Source organism: Hevea brasiliensis, chromosome 14 (assembly GCF_030052815.1).
Source record: "Hevea brasiliensis isolate MT/VB/25A 57/8 chromosome 14, ASM3005281v1, whole genome shotgun sequence".
NCBI lineage: Eukaryota > Viridiplantae > Streptophyta > Magnoliopsida > Malpighiales > Euphorbiaceae > Hevea > Hevea brasiliensis.
The window spans coordinates 75,593,221-75,614,579 of record NC_079506.1 but is presented as its reverse complement, the minus strand read 5'-3'; positions in this window follow the sequence as shown (position 1 = coordinate 75,614,579).

Below are 21,359 nucleotides of genomic sequence, written 5' to 3'. Positions count from 1 at the left end.
CTAAAAGACTTCCTTTGGTACTGATGTAGAGCACGACAATAGCAACCGTTAGCAGCATTCCGGACGACAGTGGCCGACCCCCTTTCCAGGTGTTTTCTTCTTTATTTATATTGGTTGCTCTAGGGTTAGGTCATTTTGAGTCCAAAAGGCTTTAGGAGCTTCATTCGAATGAGAAAACAGGAGGAGAATTCGAGTTAAAAAATAGGCTGCAGCATAGTACACAGCCCGTGTGTCACTACACGAGTCCCATAGAGTAGGGCTGTGTAACTTGCTGGAGGAGAATCCCGTGGTTTTATTTTGGCACAGAAATTTATACGGGTCTATGCCAACTACACGGGCGTGTACTTTTGTTCCCATAAAGTTCTTCAAGCTTGCCCTCGGTAGATATTTACACGGGTCTCTGCAGATTACACAGGTCTACTTACACGACCTGTGTACTTGTGTTTCTCATCGATTCTCTTAGCTTTTTTCTGGCAGGGGGTTACACGGGTCTGGTGCTTGGTTTACACGACTCGTGTACTTTGTATCAGCAGCAATTCTTTGTCTTTGCCTCTCCAAGCTTTCCTTTGCACATCCATCCTTTGGGGCTTCACCAAAATACCTGAAATAATGCAGAAAACATGGAATTAAGGGCTTGGCAATAGAATTTATGAAAATTAATGAAATCAACTATTATGTATGAGAATACTTGTCTAAATGCTATGATTTAGAATACAAATGTGCTTAAAAATATCTATACAATTCAAGTGTATCAAATACCCCCAAACTCAAACTTTTGCTTGTCCTCAAGCAAAACAAAACTCTACTTTAAAGCATATTTCAGGGGATACTTAGGAATACAACCATCAATTTAATAAGCATAGAATTGAACTCCTCCAACCTTCATACCGATTTCCCTCTTTCAAGGCATAAGGGTTCTAACAACTGCCTGTTTGGAACTTCACCTCATTTTATGGTGTTTCGACTAATTATTCCTCTATACAAGACCATTAATAAGCCACAAACAACTTGTTTTATTGGGATAGAATTAAGAAACACTAACTCCCCCAATTCTGCCTCTTTCGTAAGCAATTGAGATGAAGTGTTTCAATTCCAACTCCATAGGCATATCTCTATTTTCTATCTCCACTAATGCAGTATGCGCTTTTCAAAAGATCCAAAGGTCTTTAAAAGGGTTGTGATGGGGCTAAGGGGGTAATGACTTGGCTGCTAATGAAAGGATTTAAGGGAATACAAATATGAGGATAACATGTATGCATAAAATCTAAGCATACTGAGTTTATTTCTACATATTTTATGTAGAGAGGAAGGGCTTTTGGCTTTTTTTTTTTTTTAAATAGTGTCAAGCATGCTTCCATGACACTTATCTTATGACTTTTTTTTTTTTTGGCTTCAATTGCACACTCGCATTCTTTCTTGAGTTCCATATCCTCTCTTCACTTTCTTTATGCATTTTGCTTCCTCAAAAGGGTTTGGTAGGTGTTTAGGTTAGGGCTAGGTAAATAATATGGGTAAGCAATAAATTTTAAGGGATAAATATAGGCTTCAAGTTGGCTACAAGGGATATATTTTAATTAGGGGTGGCTAAGGCTTAGTGAGGTTATATCAAAGAATGCCTTAATCATCTCTTCATCAAGCATATGCTAGGATTTCACCTCGATAGGTCCAAGAGACATGTTCTAGAGCTAGTGAGGCCATTTTTGAGTTTGCTTGTATTTCAAAATTTGTTCTCCTGATTTTACAAGTTTAATGTGATAAATTAATAGTTATGAAAAGGTTTAGCTAGTCTAGTTCCATTAAAGAGGTTAGCTTCTTCACAAATAACATGTTAGAATCCCTTTTTGCCCATCTAGATACGTTCATTCCTCTATCCCGTGGAGTCCAATTATTAGCTTATAAATAATTTGGTTATAGTGCTAAGTTTCACAATTTACAATCCAGAAATTTTCATGTAGCTGAATTTTATACATAAGAATAATGTAGCTGAATTTAAACAATGCAATGATTTGTATGTAATGATACGCAAGTGCAAATGTATCCCCCCCAAACTCAAATCAGACATTGTCCTCGATGTCAATATAATGTACAAGATTGGATGATGCATACAAAAATTTTAAGGAAGCATAGTATTTATTAAGCATTGAAAATTTTTGAACATAATGCAAATAAAAGAGACTTATGGTTTTAGGTCAGGACTAGGGCATGTAAGATATTACAATGAAGATCATATCCTATAGTCCTATCTCTAAAAGGCTTCTGATGATAATGATGGTGAACTTTGTTCCTCTTCCTCCTCATCCTCCTCATTTAGTTTGTCCATTAGAATGTCCAGCTTGTTATGTGCTTCCTGGAGGTTGTCCTCGATAGCTCGCATCCTGCCGTATATTGTGTTCTCCATGAGCTGCAAGTATGCAAGGACCGGGTCTGTCGGTGGTGGTGTGTATGGAGGCTCTCGGACAGGGGACTCTTCAAACATCCACTGTTGCCTTTCTTCTTGTGGTTGTGAAGTCTCACCGGGTCCCTCCCTTGCCTCGTCTCTCTGAGGGATGGTGTTTCCTTCAAGGTCCACCAAGTAGCATTTGTTGCCCACCTTCTTACATATCCCCATGGATATGCAGATAGTCTGATCAATTCTCGATGTTCCAGTAACAAAGCGTAGTCTGTGATGTCCTGGAACAAAGCCAAAGTGGAGGGCAATGGTGGTGACAAGGCCTCCAAGCACCATGTGCCCGGTAGGCTGATGGCAAAGGCATCGGAGATGGTTGCACAGGAAAAAGCCAGTGCTGCACCGCTGCCCGGTGACCATGCACTATAGGAAAAATAGCTCGTTGGCGTTGACAACGCCAAGGCTGACACCACAGCCCATTATGGTGTGGGCGGCAAACCAATGCATATATCGCAATGCCGGACTAGTGATGCCCATTGATTTGGATTTACTAGAGTTGTAGGGCTCTGTGTTTGGTGCAATGGAATCCCAAAAGTTGATGTTATTGTACAGTATGCGGTTCCTTGGGATTTTTTGGTGGCCGGTACTGTCAAAGCCGAAGATGGCATTGAACTCATCTATATTCATTACCCGGTCTATACCAAGTAGGCGAAACTCGATTTTGCCCCTGTCTTCCCTGTCTGTGGGCCATAAGTTGGCCTTGAAGCTGCCCAAAAATTCTAGCGTTTTGTCTTTGTAGGCTAGAAATTAGAGTTGGGCGAACCATGTCCACTCAATGCTGTCAAGTAGCCCATTAATTTCTTCTTGCAACCCGATTTGCTCTAAAAGTAGAAAATCTATGTATTTGGTGGAGGATATTTTTCGTGAATTAAGTCGGGTGCACATTTCCTTGTTGGCGTCATCTTGAAATCCCCAAGGAATGGAGATTTCGGGTTGTGGAGCAGGTTGTGGCTATGGTTGCGGTGGGGGTGGGGGTGGGGGTGGGGCTCGTTGAGATGGTTATTGAGTGGCTTCCCTCATTCTTGGACATTGCGTTTGAGGCTGGGGTGGAGAAGGTGAGGATTCTCCTCTTTGTCTTGAAGAAGAGCCGATTCTTCTTGTAAATCTCTTTGCAGGAGCCATGGGTGTGTTTTTGGGGAGGAGAAGAGTATGATTTTGGTGAAAGGGGATGAGATTTGAGAGGTTTTTATAGGCTAGGAAGGGAGTAGATGAAGAGTTTTGTGTTTATGAAGGGTTTTAATGCTAGGGGTGTATTTAAAGAGCCGTTAGGACTCTTCGATTCACGCATTTCGCGCCCCAGGAGTCTCGTCTGCGTCGAGATACACGGGTCATGTATCACTACACGGGTCCCGACATGTAGGGCCGTGTAAATTTCTACCTGGAATTTTTCAAAATCTTTCGTAGTACATGGCCCGTGTAAATTAGCTATGGGACTCGTGTAACTTCCTGTGTCTCGGATTTCTTTACTGGATATGTTACACGGCCCATGTAAAATTCAAGGAGCCCCATGTAACCTTTTGTCTCTCAGTTATTCCGCTAGAGACATTACACGGTCCGTGTAATTTTGTATATGGACCCGTGTAATTTTCTGCCTCCCGAAGGGTTAAGATTGCATGAAATTTATAGACTTCCAGAAAGTTACACGGCACGTGTACTATCAGTACACGACCCGTGTAAGTTTCTGGTTTCTCAAATCTTTGGCAAATGAAAAGTTTAAAATTCTAACACATGAAATGGATGCAAATATTAGCAGTAGATTTACTTCCCCAGTTTTGTTCAATTTTTCCTTTTGTGGTTTTGACTTGGTGATTCCCTTCCTCTTTTGATCTCTATTCCTTTTTCAAGAATCCTACAAAACGAAATGCTAATGAGTACGAAACAAAAATTTAATATTAGATAAAAAGAAAAGAAGAAAAGTTCAGAAAGATTTTGGGTTGCCTCCCAAAGAGCGCTTGTTTATAATCTTTAGCTAGACTTTGCTTGTTTATGGTCTGTCAGTAGGAGGACTGAGAGTGCAATTTACTCTTGTTTTTATGGGTTCTCCTTGAAAGTAAGGCTTCAGCCTCTGCCCATTGACCTTGAATGCACCTGAGGTTTTGCTCCATACCTCTACTGCTCCATGCGGGAAGACTTGGGTGACCTTGAAAGGTCCGGACCATCTTGATTTCAGCTTCCCTGGAAAGAGTTTCAATCTAGAGTTGAATAAGAGGACAAGATCTCCTTCTTTTATCTCTTTCTTTGCTATGCGCCTGTCATGCCATCTTTTGGTTTTATCCTTAAAGATTTTGGCATTTTCGTATGCATCTTGTCGGATTTCTTCCAGCTCATTTAGTTGTAAGAGCCTTTGTTCACCAGTAGCCTTAAGGTCAAAGTTTAGTACCTGAATTGCCCAGTAGGCTTTATGATCAATTTCAATAGGGAGATGGCATGACTTTCCATAAACCAGTCGAAAGGGTGTTGTGCCAATTGGGGTTTTATATGTAGTGTGGTATGCGCATAGTGCATCATCTAGCTTCATGCACCAGTCCTTCCTGGATCTGTTTACAGTTTTCTCCAGAATCTGCTTTAGTTCCCTCTTTGATATTTCTACTTGACCACTGGTTTGAGGATGATAAGGTGTGGCCACCTTGTGAGTCACTCCATACCTTTTCAGTAGTGTTTCGAATTATTGGTTGCAGAAGTGGCTTCCTCCATCACTGATTATTGCTCGTGGCGTGGCAAATCTTGTGAAGATGTTCTTCTTAAGGAACTTGGTGACCACTCTTGCATCGTTGGTTGGCATTGCAATAGCTTCTACCCATTTTGACACATAATCAATTCCAACCAGGATATACTTGTTTCCATGGGAAGAGGGAAATGGTCCCATGAAGTCTATTCCCCATACATCAAACAATTCTATCTCAAGTATTGTCACACCTCACCCCTCTGTAAGGCATGACATGATCCCGTAGAATACCTAATGAACTACCAAACTTCACCTACCAATAACTCATTAAGTATCCTACAAGAGATTTTAAAACTATTTTCTTACATTTTGGAAGTGGTAAGCATTTTGGTAGGAATTAAAATCATTTATTCGAAATTTTAAAATTACTTAAAATCTTTATCCCATTTTTATTTTTTTGTAAATTTTAGAAAAATTTTGACAGAGTGCCATCTGTATTTTGAGAAAACAGTTCTTCAAATACCAGAAAAAAAACACTTCCAATAAATTTCCACAACTCCCAACATCCAAATAATCTCAATTCAACTCAGTTCAATATAACTCAAATCAATTCCACAATTCAATCAAAAATTTATCATCTCAAAATACTTTATAATTTCATTCACATTGCATATAGTACTTAATTACAAAAAGAAAATCCAAAATAACATTATTACAATTTATTGTACAACTGCTCAACTTTACATTGATACATAGAACACTACAATATTTACATCAAATAATTACAAAGGTATAAATAAATACCCGTACAAAAAGGATCAGTGAAGTCCACTATCTCAGTAGCAGCTCACTCTGCTATTTTCTCCTTGCCCTTATCTATGACAGCAAAATAAGCTATCGCTGAGTATAAAAATACTCAGTGGTGCACAATAAAAATTTGAAATACAATACATAAATCATTCATTGACAAAACACAATTTAAATATTGCACAATTACATTTCATAAACTATCAAAACTCATTATAGCCAAATTTTGGGTCAAATAATTTAATAAACACAGTGTTGCTAATTCATACACAACTGAAGTCATGACACAAAATTTCCGATCAATGCCGCGTTGTACACCACGGCAAAGCAATCTATAACCCCACTAATCGAAATCAATGAGGGAGGTGGCTAGCTAGCTAATGAGTACTCATCCGATCTATAACCTCAACTGGTAAACCAGAGAGAGAGGAAAATAATCGATCTCAACCCTATAAATGGAGAAGGAATAATATGGTACTATCATGCTAAGTGTGAACACAAAATCAATTCAAAACAATTTAATCAAATAATTTGTGAGAAATCTGATCAATTCCCAAAGTCATATTTGCAATCATAAAATGGCAACACAATTCATAATTAACACATAAGTCAAATTTTCAAGAATAAAATATTTAAATAAGAATTATTGTGCATAGACCTGACATGAGTCGCCTCTAGGCCTTGACTCAGTCTCTCAGACCTTCCAAGTCTTTTTCAGCTGAAACACAAAATTTATAGTCTCTCAGTATCTTTACTTCATAACAATTCTAATAACTAATTTCAATATGTTTAAACTTACATTCTTGCAAATTTTCATGTTGAGGTTACTATTTATGGTACTATTCAAGTCAAAATATTGACTTTCTTATACTTAAAAGGTATGGGAAGTCCAACTATACTCACATACCACATTTTGACCACCAATTTTGTTGGTTTTGGTTGTTTTCTCAAAACTTAAGTCTTTTAAGCAAAATTGCCAATTTTCAGTTTTGGTGTCTTAGGTTGCACTGTTCTATTGGTCATATTGCTGTTAGAATTTGGCTAAGTTTTCTTCATAGAAATTGTTCCTTATTGTCTTAAATTTATTCTCCTTTTTGAATCACTCCAACTGGAGTTTTTTAGCTCAAGTTATAGCCATTTGAATCATGGCTGCCGGATTGGACTTAACCCAGATTTCTGGGCACCAAACTGGTTCTGGCAGTTTTAGGTCACCAACTTTGGGTGGCAAAATGACTTGTTTAAGGGCATAATTTGGGTTTGTGTTCTTCATGAAAGTTTTAGGTCTATATCTCAGCTTTCTACTGGTAAACTTTTAGGTCATTTAGACCTGCCTAGCCCAAGTTATGGCCAAATGAACAAAAACTGTTTATTTGGTCATTTTTGTACAGGTCAGATTGCCAATTCCAGATTTGGTCAATTTGTTCACTAGGTTTTGGTCACTTTTTAGGCATGATTCCTAAATGAAAAATGTTCCATTTTGTGTCTATTTTCATTCCCAAATGGTCTCACACCAATTAGACTTGTAAATTTTCAGTTTTGGTCACTGAAAGGGACCTTGGTCCTGCTGCCTACAGCATGACCCAAAGCAATCGGAATTTGCATTTGGTTCCAACACTTCTAACATACTCCAATTGGTCACAAATGACCATTTCTCACCTCAAACCAAGTCCAACACATCATTTAACAATTTCTCACATTTTTGTCTTCCAAAACCCTTGTAACACCCTCCCTGTAGCAACTCCGTACATTCTACTGTTTCGGTGACCAGTGTTGGTCCGGACAGCTAGAACGTCCGGAAAAATATTTAAACTAAAGTGAGGAACTATAATTAACTCAAATATTAATAAGAAAAATTTAGAAAAAATGTTAGAAATAAAATACAACAAAGTTAAATGAGCCGGTGCCCTAGCAATGGGTAACCTAGTGGGAAGTTGCGGTTCTCGCAACTAGGAGCCCTAGACCGGAGGAAAAATTCTTAAAATAATTTTTGGGACTCCAGAGAAGGGTCATTGAGGTTCCTATGGCATTATAATGCCAAGAAAATGCTTATAAAAATTTTTCAATCGGTACAGACAATTTTGGTCTGTTAAGCCAAACGGAGGGCATTTTGGTCATTTCGCCTTCAGAGGTGATTTTTGGCCGACTTGTCCAGTTAAGTAAATAATTATTATGACACAAAATGTGAATAAATATTGCTAAAAATTAAATTGAAACTGAGTAGCAAAGAAAAGAAAAGAAAATGAATTAAAATTGCAATTTTGACCTCATGCTTATGTCACTAAGCACTCTCACCCAATCACATTATGACACATGTCCATAAACCACTTAAAATGAGTCAAATGGGTAGAAAATTGAAATGAAAAAACTGCACTCTTCTTCCTCATTTCCCGTCCACCATAGCCAAGAAGCTTTCTCTCCATTTTCTCTTTTAAAGCTTGATTTTCCTAAGCTTCCTCTCCACAAAACCCTAAACTCACTTCCCTAAAAATCATTCCCACATCTTGGAGAAGCTATTTGTAGCAAAAAGAAGAGAAAGGATTGAAGTTTTGTTACCTAGAAATTCTGCTCAAAGAGGTTAGTGTCCAATCTCCTATCTCTTTTACTTAATTCATGTTTATTGGCATGAGATAAGTGGAAAAGTGTAAGAAAAATAAAATAAAACTTATGTATATTCATCCCTACAATTTGGGCAGCCTAGGGATGGTTAGGGTTTGATGAATTTACTTGAAGTAAAGTGTTTATGAGCTTCCCATAGCATGAGATGAGTGATTGAACATGTAAGAGTAAGTGAAATGCAAGTGTGATGCATGAATGAACCTTGAAAATATGGACACTTGAACAACATTAGGGTTTGCTCATGTGATAGTTCATTAACCTTGTAATGGTCAATTAGTGACCATTTGAATTTGTATGATGAGGAAATGAAGTGAGTTGAAGCTTGGCATTTCTGTGTGGGTGAGCTGCCTTGGCTGATCTGCAGGACTAAGCATGAGTCCATCAGGTTTGAGTAGTTATAAATAGAGTTGTAGAGGTTCAATTGGTGTAAGGACAATTGGACATGAAACTAGACACATAATGGCACCACTTTGGTGAAGAAACCCTGCCCAGAAAACCAAACCAAGTTGGCCTAAAAATTGCCCTAATCCGGGTGACTTGCATTCTACCTGGGCAAAATGACCAAATGAACAGTGTCTATTCATTTGGTCATAACTCAGTGTAGAAAGGTCCAATTGACCTGAAATTTTACCAGCAGAAAGCTGAGGCATAGACCTAAAAATTTCATAGGAACACAAATCCAAATTCTAACCATAACCTAGTCAAATTGCCAACCAAACTTAGTTTACCAAATCTGGCAGAACCAGTTTTGCCTAGAATTTTGGATTCTATCCAATCCGGCCAGTTATGGTGTTTAGGCCATAACTTGAGTTACAAAACTCCAAATGGAGTGATTCAAAAAAGGAAATGTAACTAGACAAAATAAGAAACAACTTTCATGAAGACAATTTTGCCAAATTCCTACTGTAAAAATGACCAATGGAACAGTAAACACAAGGCTTGAAATTTGAAAATTTTGAACAACTAGCACTAAGCTTAGAAATGGTATTGGCAACCAATACTAATAATTTTAGAATGCAAAATGTGGTATGTTGGGAGTATTAGAACCAATGTACCTATTGTCTATGCAAAAGTTAACATTTTAGTTGACTAATGAAATGAATAGTAACACCTAAACTTAAATTTCAAGAATTGAAAAATTTAAAAGTGTAACATGCCCTAGTACACCTAGCAAGATTGGTTTGGATAGGTTGGCATGCCAATAGGATTCAGTTAGCAGTACTGCACATGGCATTATGCCATTCTGTGATTTCATGGCTTTCAGCCATTCTGTCATTATGTTGATACTTGGCCTTGTGCCTAATGTTATTACAACTTATTAGCTGTTATGTTGCACACCGGGAGATATATATGTGACCGATGGTGTGACGGCCCGAGGTACTTGATACCCAGTGCCAGTTTACCCGTTTATCCAGTCTAGTCATCTAGTATAGGTTACTTGGGCAACCTGAAATGAAAGTGGATAAATTTAATATAACAAATACAAAATAAATAAGATTACCAATAATGATCGAAAAATTGTCTGTATAAGACATCAGAACATACACTACATATTTATTTTTTGTTATTTCTTTTTATTATATTATTGGCACCACTAAGCATCATTGCTTAGCGCATTACTTTTTGCCACGTGTAGGTTCTGGAGAGACCGACCGAGAGCCCAGTAAATCACAAACTGGGTGAGACCTCCTGCAGCTCTGCATAGTGCCCGTGTCACCTCACCGTCATCAGTGCATTGGTAGGACACTAGGTTTTATTTTGATATTTTGTAATTAACTTTTACTTTCTCATGTGCAATTGAAACTCATGTAATGTATTTTGGTATTAATGTAAATAGTGAGAATTATGTTAATGAATGAAAAAAATTAAATATTTATGTATGACTTGTATATGAATATCATAAGAAATGAATGATTGAGAAATGGAAATGTTGTTGAAAAATATTGAGATTTTGATGATGAAATGGAGTTTAGGATTGATTGAGAATTTTGGAAGTGTTTTTCACAGGTTCCGAAGAACTGTTTTCTCCATTTTTAGCTGGTACTCTGCCGGATTTTCTATAAAATTTGCGGAACCTCAAATAAATTATAATTTCAATAAATGACTTAAATGTTCACAAATTGTACTTCATAACTATAAAAAAAATAAATTAGGAAGAATAAAAATGATTGAATTAAAATAGGGTATTCCGGTACACTGCGTGGCATATCTTGCTCGGCTACACTGTAGACGGGTAAGGGGTGTCACATTTAGTGGTATCAAAGCACGGTTTAGGCATTTCTGGGCCTAGATCGAGTCCATACCATGCATTGTATTTGTAAGAGTCGAGGTGATACTAATGCAGATCTGTTTGTCTTTGTTATTTTGAATAAGATATGGACCCCACATCTCAGAGGGCAGTTGAGGAGGAAGTGGAGAGTCATGCTCTTCCTGCAGCAGCTAAGACTGGGGGTAGAGGAGAACCTGCTCCGCCAGCTCCAGCAGAGTCTGCTCAGCCTCCACAGGCCATGTTCTAGCAAATGGCCGAATTCTTCAGACAAATGGCTGGGGTAATGCCACCACCACCACTACCTCCACAGCAGAAATCACGCCTGGAAAGAATGAGAAAATTTGGAGCAGTGGATTTCTTTGGTAAGAGAGAAGATAATGCATTCTGTAGGCGGTTGAGCAGGCAGTGGGATTTTAAAACAACTCCACTGCACTCCTGAACGAAACCTATCAATGGTGGGATACAGTGTCTAGTGAAGTGCAGCCAGAAGTAATAACTTGGGACTTCTTCCTCTCAGAATTCAAGAAGAAATATGTGGGTAGTGTATACCTAGAAGAGAGAAGAAGAGAGTTCATTAATCTGAGGCAGAGACAACTGATAGTGGCAGAGTATGAAAAAGAATTTGTCAGACTGAGTCGCTACAAAAGGGAGATAGTCCCTAATGAGGCCGAAAGGTGTAAGAGATTTGAAGAGAGATTAAATGACAATATAAAGATCATGATCACTGCCTTGGGAATCACAGACTTCACCAAGTTAGTGGAAGCTGCAATAAAAGTTGACAAGGTTAGAATAAGTGAGCAGACTAGAAGGGAGAGACAACAGAAGAGGGGCCCCGGTCAGTCTAGTTCATCTCCTGCACCTGGGAAGAAGTTCAAAGGTCCACCTACACAAAGCTCAGGTCAACCACAACGTCAGGGTCAGTCCCAGGGGCCCAGGCCACAGTTCACCCCTAGGAGAGATCAGTCCACAACATCAGTGGGCAGCTCTCCAGGGATGGGGTTTAGGGGACCAGCCCCAGCATCTTCTACATGTCCACATTGCCTAAAGTGGCATAAGGGGGAGTGCTGGAGAGTGACCGGTGCCTGCTTAAGGTGTGGGTCGACAGAGCATATATGGTGCTTGCTTAAGGACTTCTTCCTCTCCCAATAACCGAGGCTAAAAGGGAGGAACAAAGACTAGCTAGTATATATGAGTACTCATTCAAACTCTTCCCCAACTGGCAAGCCAGAGAGGAAGGAACTCGCCCCATCTAATGGAGGAGATATCTCACTAGACAAGCTAATGAGAATTCACAACATATTTTACCATGTCAACTATGGTTTCAAATCATATTCAAAACAATTACTATTTACAAAGTGTTTACAAATCATCAACATATTTAATCATCATAAATTCATGCTCAAGGTTGGCAACACATCAAACTTAAAATTTACAATCCTCAAAACCATGCAATAAATCCTTAAATGCATAAGAAAATTTACATTTAATTTATACAATTTCATTCAACAAATTAAAATCCTCAACAAAACAAAATTATAAATCATAAAATAAACTTGTTCAAATCAATTTAGAAGTGAAAAGTAACAAAATAGTTAGTTGTGCACAAACCTTATATGAGTCGCCTCTCGGCCTTGACTCGATGTCTCGAGTTTTTTTCCGGTGTTCTTTTCCACTGAAACACACAGTTTCACAGTGTTTCAGTATCAACATTTATCATAACTCAAAAAATAAATTCAAATCTACTTATACCTAGCTTTAATATGCTAAATTTGACGTTCTTTAAAATTTGTATTTCGGGATTACTATTCATGACACTATTCAAGTCAAAATATTGACTTTCTTATGCTTAAAAGGTATGGGAACCCCAACTATACTCACATACCACATTTTGGTCACCAATTTTGTTGGTTTTGGTTGTTTTCTCAAAACTTAAGTCTTTTAGGCAAAATTGCAAATTTTTAGTTTTGGTGTCTTAAGTTGCACTGTTCCATTGGTCATTTTACTATTAGAATTTGGCAAACTTTTCCTCATAGAAAATGTTCCCTATTGTCTTAACTTTATTCTCCTTTTTGAATCACTCCAATTGGAGTTTTGTAGCTCAAGTTATAGCCATTTGAATTATGGCTGCCGGATTGGACTTAACCCAAATTTCTGGGCACCAAACTGGTTCTGGCAGTTTTAGGTCACCAAATTTGGATGGCCAAATGACTTGGTTAAGGGCATAATTTGGGTTTGTGTTCTTCATGAAAGTTTTAGGTCTATATCTCAGCTGTCCACTGGCAAAATTTCAGATCATTTAGACCTACCTAGCCCATGTTATGGCATATTGTTCATTTGGTCATTTTTGTATAGGTCAGACTGCATAAATCCGGATTTGGTTAATTTGTTCACTAGGTTTTGGTCACTTTTTGGGCATGATTCCTAAATAAAAAATGTTCCATTTTGTGTCTATCTTCATTCCCAATTAGCCTAATACCAATTGGACTTGTAAATTTTAAGTTTTGGTCCCTGAAAGGGACCTTAGTCCTGCTGCCTGCAGAATGACCATTTTCAATCTGAATTTAAACTCACTTCTAACACTTCCAGCACATCTCAATTGGTCACAAATGACCATTTTTCATCTCAAACAAGGTCAAACACACCATTTGACCAATTCTCACATTTTTGCCTCCCAAACCCTAGGTGCCAAAAACCCCAACTCATAAAATTCAAACCTAATGCATTCTAAACATGTATCCATAGTTTACATACTTAATTCAACTTAAGAAACCATTCAAATGCATCAAATTCACCCATTTCAAACCCTAACTAAGGCTGGCTAAAATTCATGTTTGGTCCCTCAACCATGTTTTCCTTTGATTTGTTTCAATTTCTAAGTTTATTAAAGCATATTTGCATGAAATTTAAAGAAATAAATTAGAGTTTATTACTAACCTTTCTTTGATTTCCACCTCTTCAATTTCCTCTCTTTTCTTCCTTTCTTTTCTTCCTCTAAAGCTTCTTCAAGTTGATCTAACAAGTTCTTATGGACTAGTTTGGGGTCAAAGTGGGTTAAGTGGTTGGAAGCAAGCTTAAAGCATGTTTTAATGGAGGTTTTTGGTGAGAGAAGAAATGGCATAGAGAGAGCTACAGGAATTTGAAGAAGAAAAGGCAAAAATTTTGTCTTTTTAATTTTGTTTTTATCTTCATTTATGCCATAATTGACTTAGTCAAAAATTTGGGTAAAATAATTTTAATTTTGACATCATTCATGATGTCACCTAATGATGTAAGCATGATATAAATAAAGTTTTCTTTTCTTTTTTCTTTTGTATTTATTTTTCTATTAGTTCTTTAATTTAATTCTATATTCTGAAATTTTCATTTCTTCGATTTTATTGGACAGTTAGGTCAGGAGTCAGCTCTAGGGGTGAATTGATCAGATTGCCCCTTGCCGATCTGATCCGGTTTGCAAGTTATTTGATATTTCTTCCAGATCCTTGACCTAATTATTTGACCTGCTTAACAATTCTTTTTTGTGATTTTCTCTTTTTCACTGTGTTCGCAATAGTCCTAAGGACCGCAGCGTCACATTTTACGATTCGAAATTTGAGTTTGAATCGACCTCACAGTCCTTCTCGAGAAGGTCACCCATCGCTGTGACTCTCAGCTCATTTAACTTCTTATATTCTGTTTTTCTTATTTATACTTAACTAATTGACAATTACTAATTATTTGTGTTCAGGGCTTAACTAGGTATCTTAAACACAGTTCTAATCCTCTTAATTGTTCAGACCGATACCGGTTACCTGAACAGTAACATATACCAGGCTATGCAAATAGGGGTGTTACACAGGATCCATTCATTCATACATCTACATCAACCTACCTGTGGAAAGGGGGATACTAGTAGGGGAGAGTGACCAAGACATCCTGGTCACTAATCCATTGGGCCACAGTGTAGTGGTGAACAAAGTGTAGAAGGGTTGCCCGTTAAGGATTTAGGGGTATGAATTCTTGGCAGACCTGATTGAGTTACCTTTCCATGAGTTTGATGTGATTTTGGGAATGGACTGGTTGTCATGTCATCAGGCAATGGTTGATTGTAAACTGAAGAGGATCTCATTGAAAACTCCTGAGGGTAATGAGATTATAGTTGTGGGGGAAAGGACAGATTTCTTATCCAATGTCATCTCAGCCACAGTTGCAAGAAAACTGATGAGAAAAGGCTGTGAAGCCTACCTAGCACATGTGGTGGATACTAGGCAGGCTAAGCCAAATCTATATGACATACCCATAGTAAGAGACTTCCCAGATGTGTCCCTGAAGAATTGCCTGGCTTGCTACTAGAAAGGGAAGTTAAATTTGCTATTGAGATACTGCCGGGTACAGCACTAATCTTTATTGCTCCTTATAGGATGGCACCCATAGAATTAAAGAAACTGAAAATCCAGTTACAGGAGTTACTGGATAAGGGGTTCATACGCCCCAGTGTGTCACCATGGGGAGCTCCAGTGCTGTTTGTAAAGAAGAAGGATGGGACTTTGAGGTTATGCATTGATTACCGGCAGTTGAATAAAGTGACAGTGAAAAACAAATATCTGTTGCCTAGAATTGATGATCTGTTTGATCATTTGAATGGAGCAGGAGTATTTTCTAAAATTGATCTTAGATCAGGGTATCATCAGCTGAGGGTGAAGGATGCAGATGTGCCAAAGACTGCATTCAGGACCAAGTATGGGCATTATGAGTTTCTGGTGATGCCCTTTGGCCTAACAAATGCTCCAGCGGCATTCATGGACCTTATGAACCGTATCTTCCATCCATGCTTAGATCGGTTCGTAGTGGTCTTTGATGATATTTTGGTGTATTCCAAGACCAGGGAAGAACATGATGAGCATTTGAGGATTGTTCTGCAAACCCTAAGAGAAAAGAAGTTATATGCTAAGTTGTCCAAGTGTGACTTCTGGTTAAATGAGATTGCATTCCTTGGACACATAGTATCAGCTGATGGGATTAGAGTGGATCCCAAGAAAATAGAAGCAGTGATGGAATGGAAGCCTCCCAGAAATACAACTGAGGTCAGAAGCTTCTTGGGGCTAGCTGGGTATTACAGAAGATTTGTGAAGGGATTTTCCTTAATAGCTGCTCCAATGACCAAGTTGTTACACAAGAATGTCAGATTTGATTGGAATGACAAGTGTTAGACCAGTTTTGATAAGTTGAAGGCTATGTTAACAGAGGCACCAGTGTTGACATAGCCAGTGTCGGGAAAGGACTTTGTGGTCTACAGTGATACCTCTCATAATGGGTTAGGGTGTGTATTGATGCAAGAGGGGAAGGTGGTGGCCTATGCTTCCAGGCAGCTAAGGCCATATGAACAGAATTACCCTACCCATGATCTAGAACTTGCAGCAATTATCTTCGCACTAAAGATATAGAGGCAATACTTGTATGGTGAAAAGTGCTATATTTACACAGACCACAAAAGCCTGAAATACTTGTCAACCCAAAAGGAGCTCAACCTTAGACAGAGGCGATGGATTGAGTTCCTAAAGGACTATGATTGTGTGATTGACTACCATCCTGGGAAGGCAAATGTAGTTGCAGATGCTTTGAGCAGAAAATCCATCACAGCTTTGAGATCATTGAATGCCCGTCTATCCTTGGCTCGAGATGGAGCTATTTTGGCTGAGTTGCAAGTAAGGCCAAAACTGCTACAGTATATTTTAGATGGGCAAAAAGTAGATGAGAAATTAATGACTACTATGAGTAAAATCTCAGAGGGGAAAGCAACTGATTATGAGGGGAAAGCAGATGGGTGTCTGTACTACAAAGGAAGAGTATGTGTACCAGATGATGGGGAATTGAAAGCCAATATCCTGAAAGAGGCACACACCAGTGTTTATGCTATGCACCCAGGAAGTACAAAAATGTATCATGATCTGAAGCTTCATTATTAGCGGCCTGGTATGAAGAAAGACATAGCTGACTATGTGACTAAATGCTTAACATGTCAACAAGTCAAGGCAGAACATCAAGTTCCATCGGGTTTGCTACAGCTTATACGCATACCTGAATGGAAATGGGATCGGGTCACCATGGATTTTGTAAGTGGTCTACCTTTCACTAAGAAAAAACATGATGCAGTATGGGTGATAGTAGATAGATTGACGAAGTCAGCACATTTTCTGCCAGTTAGGACTGACTACTCACTGGAGAAGTTAGCAGAATTGTATATCAGTGAGATAGTTAGACTGCATGGAATTCCACTTTCCATCATATCTGATCGATACCCAAGGTTTACATCGAGATTTTAGAAGAAGTTGTATGAATCCTTCGATACACAACTCCACTTCAGCACAGCTTTCCATCCTCAGATGGATGGGCAATCAGAAAGAGTAATCCAGGTAAACAATTGAAACCAATTGAACTAATGCAAATATTGAACTGAAATGATAATAATAACATGAAATATATGTTAGGTCCTTGAGGATATGCTGAGGAGTTGTGTTATTGAGTTTGATGGAAGTTGGGATAGATACCTCCCACTGGCAGAAATTGCATACAACAATAGCTACCAAGCTAGCATCCAAATGGCCCCGTATGAAGCACTGTATGGGAGGAAATGTAGAACTCCAGTGTGCTGGACTGAATTGGGTGAAGATAAACTGGTAGGGACAGACCTGGTGAAACAGACTGAGGAGAAAGTAAAGCTAATCAAAGCCAATCTAAAGGTTGCCTCAGACAGACAAAAATCCTATGCCGACCTGAAGAGAAAAGAAATAGAATATGCGGTTGGCGATAAAGTGTTCCTCAAGGTGTCACCGTGGAAGAAGGTACTGAGGTTTGGAAGAAAAAGTAAGTTAAGCCCTAGGTTCATTAGCCCATATGAAGTCATTGAACGTGTGGGTCCAGTGGCCTACAGGCTAGCTTTACCACTAGAGCTGGACAAGATCCACAATGTGTTCCACGTGTTTATGCTAAGAAGATACCGCTCAGATCCTTCACATGTCATTTCCATGGAAGAAATTGAAGTACAATCGGATTTGACATATGAAGAAGAACCCATACGGATCCTGGCTCGGGAAGTGAAAGAGTTGAGGAATAAGCAAATTGCACTGGTGAAAGTGCTTTGGAGGCACCACAACACCGAGGAGGCAACTTGGAAAAGTGAAGAGACGATGAGGCAACAGTTCCCTCAACTGTTTACATCAGGTAAATTTCAAGGACGAGATTTAAATTAGAGGGGAAGAGTTGTAACACCCTCCCTGTAGCAACTCTATACATTCTACTGTTCCAGTGACCAGTGTCGGTCCGGACAGTTAAAACGTCCGGAAAAATATTTAAACTAAAGTGAGGAACCATAATTAACTCAAATATTAATAAAAAAAATTTAGGAAAAATTTTAGAAATAAAATACAACTAAATTAAATGAGTTGGTGCCCTAGCGATGAATAACCTAGTGGGAAGTTGCGGTTCTCGCAACTAGGAGCCCTAAACCTGAGGAAAATTTCTTAAAATAATTTTTGGGACTCCAGACAAGGGTCATTGAGGTTTCTATGGCATTAGAATGCCAAGAAAATGCTTAGAAAAATTTTTCAATCGGTACAGATAATTTTGGTCTGTTAAGCCAAATGGAGGGCATTTTGGTCATTTTGCCTTCAGAGGTGATTTTTGGCCGACTTGTCCAGTTAAGTAAATAATTATTATGACACAAAATATGAATAAATATTGCTAAAAATTAAATTAAAAATGAGTAGCAAAGAAAAGAAAAGAAAATGAATTAAAATTATAATTTTAACCTCATGCTTATGTCACTAAGCACTCTCACCCAATCACATTGTGACACATGTCCATAAACCACTTAAAATGAGTCAAATGGGTAGAAAATTGAAATGAAAATACTGCACTTTTCTTCCTCATTTCCCGCCAACATAGCCAAGAAGCTTTCTCTCCATTTTCTCTTTTAAAGCTTGATTTTCCTAAGTTTCCTCTCCACAAAATCCTAAACTCACTTCACTAAAAATCATTCCCATTTCTTGGAGAACCTATTTTTAGCAAAAATAAGAGAAAGGATTGAAGTTTTGTTACCTAGAAATTCTGCTCAAAGAGGTTAGTGTCCAATCTCCTATCTCTTTTACTTAATTCATGTTTATTGGCATGAGATAAGTGGAAAAGTGTAAGAAAAATAAAATAAAACTTATGTATATTCATCTCTACAATTTGGGCAGCCTAGGGATGGTTAGGGTTTGATGAATTTACTTGAAGTAAAGTGTTTATGAGCTGCTTATAGCATGAGATGAGTGATTGAACATGTAAGAGTAAGTGAAATGCAAGTGTGATGCATGAATGAACCTTGAAAATGTGGACACTTGAACAACATTAGGGTTTGCTCATGTGATAGTTCATTAACCTTGTAATGGTCAATTAGTGACCATTTGAATTTGTATGATGAGGAAATGAAGTGAGTTGAGGCTTGGCATTTTTGTATGGGTGAGCTGCCTTGGCTGACCTGCAGGACTGAGCATGAGTCCAGCAGGTTTAAGCAGTTATAAATGGAGTTGTAGAGGTTCAATTGGTGTAAGGCCAATTGGACATGAAACTAGAAACATAATGGCACCACTTTGGTGAAGAAACCCTGCCTAGAAAACCAAACCAAGTTGGCCTAAAAATTACCCTAATCCGGGTGACTTGCATTCTGCCTGGGCAAAATGACCAAATGAATAGTGTCTATTCATTTGGTCATAACTCAATGTAAAAAGGTCCAATTGACCTGAACTTTTACCAGCAAAAATTTGAGACATAGGCCTAAAACTTTCATGAAGAACACAAATCTAAATTATGACCATAACCTAGTCAAATTTCCAACCAAACTTAGGTTACCAAATCTGGCAAAACTAGTTTTGCCCAGAATTTTGGATTCTGTCCAATCCGGCAAGTTATGGTGTTTAGGCCATCATTTGAGCTATAAAACTCCAAATGGAGTGATTCAAAAAAGAAAATGTAACTAGACAAAATAAGGAACAACTTTCATGAAGACAATTTTGCCAAATTCCTACTGTAAAAATGACCAATGGAATAGTAAACACAAGGCTTGAAATTTAAAAATTTTGAACAACTAGCACTAAGCTTAGAAATGGTATTGGCAACCAATACCAACAATTTTAGAATGCAAAATGTGGTATGTTGGGATTATTAGAATCAATGTACCTATTGTCTATGCAAAATTCAACATTTTAGTTGACTAATGAAATGAATAGTAACACCTAAACTTAAATTTCAAGAATTGAAAAATTTAAAAGTGTAACATGCCCTAGTACACCTAGCAAGTTTGGTTTGGATAGGTTGGCATGTCAATAGGGTTCAATTAGTAGTACTGCACATGGCATTATGCCATTCTATGATTTCATGGCTTTCAGCCATTCTATCATTATGTTGATACTTGGCCTTGTGCCTAATGTTATTACAGCTTATTAGCTGTTATGTTGCACACCGGGAGATACATATGTGACCGATGGTGTGACGGCCTGAGGTACTTGATACCCAGTGCCAGTTTACCCGTTTATCCAGTCCAGTCATCTTGTATAGGTTACTTGGGCAACCAGAAATGAAAGTGGATAAATTTAATGAAATTATGAATATAACAAATACAAAATAAATAAGATTACCAATAATGATCGAAAAATTATTTGCATAAGACATCAGAACATACACTGCGTATTTATTTTCTGTTATTTCTTTTTATTATATTATTGGCACCACTAAGCATCATTGCTTAGCGCGTTGCTTTTTACCACGAGTAGGTTCTGGAGAGACTGACCAAGAGCCCAGTAGACCATAGACTGGGTGAGACCTCCTGCAGCTCTGCATAGTGTCCGTGTCACCTCACCGTCATCAGTGCATTGGTAGGATACTAGATTTTATTTTGATATTTTGTAATTAACTTTTACTTTCTCATGTGCAATTGAAACTCATGTAATGTATTTTGGTATTAATGTAAATAGTGAGAATTATGTTTATAAATGAAAAAAATTAAATATTTATGTATGACTTGTATATGAATATCATAAGAAATGAATGATTGAGAAATGGAAATGTTGTTGATAAATATTGAGATTTTGATGATGAAATGGAGTTTGGGATTGATTGAGAATTTTGGAAGTGTTTTTCACAGGTTCCGAAGAATTGTTTTCTCCATTTTTAGCCGGTACTCTGCCGGATTTTCTATAAAATTTGCGGAACCTCAAATACATTATAATTTCAATAAATGACTTAAATGAATTATATTTCACAAATTGTACTTCATAACTATAAAAAAAATAAATTAGGAAGAATAAAAATGATTGAATTAAAATAGGGTGTTCCGGTACACTGCGTGGCATATCTTGCTCGGCTACACTGTAGACGGGTAAGGGGTATCACAACCCTAGATGCCAAAACCCTAGTTCATGCCATTGATTAATTCCTAATCAAATCATTACAATAATCACATATTCAACATTATTTAAGCTCTAATTCATGTTTAGTTTAACTAAACACTATCAAATCCAACGCCCTAACGAGCTGGCCGAAAT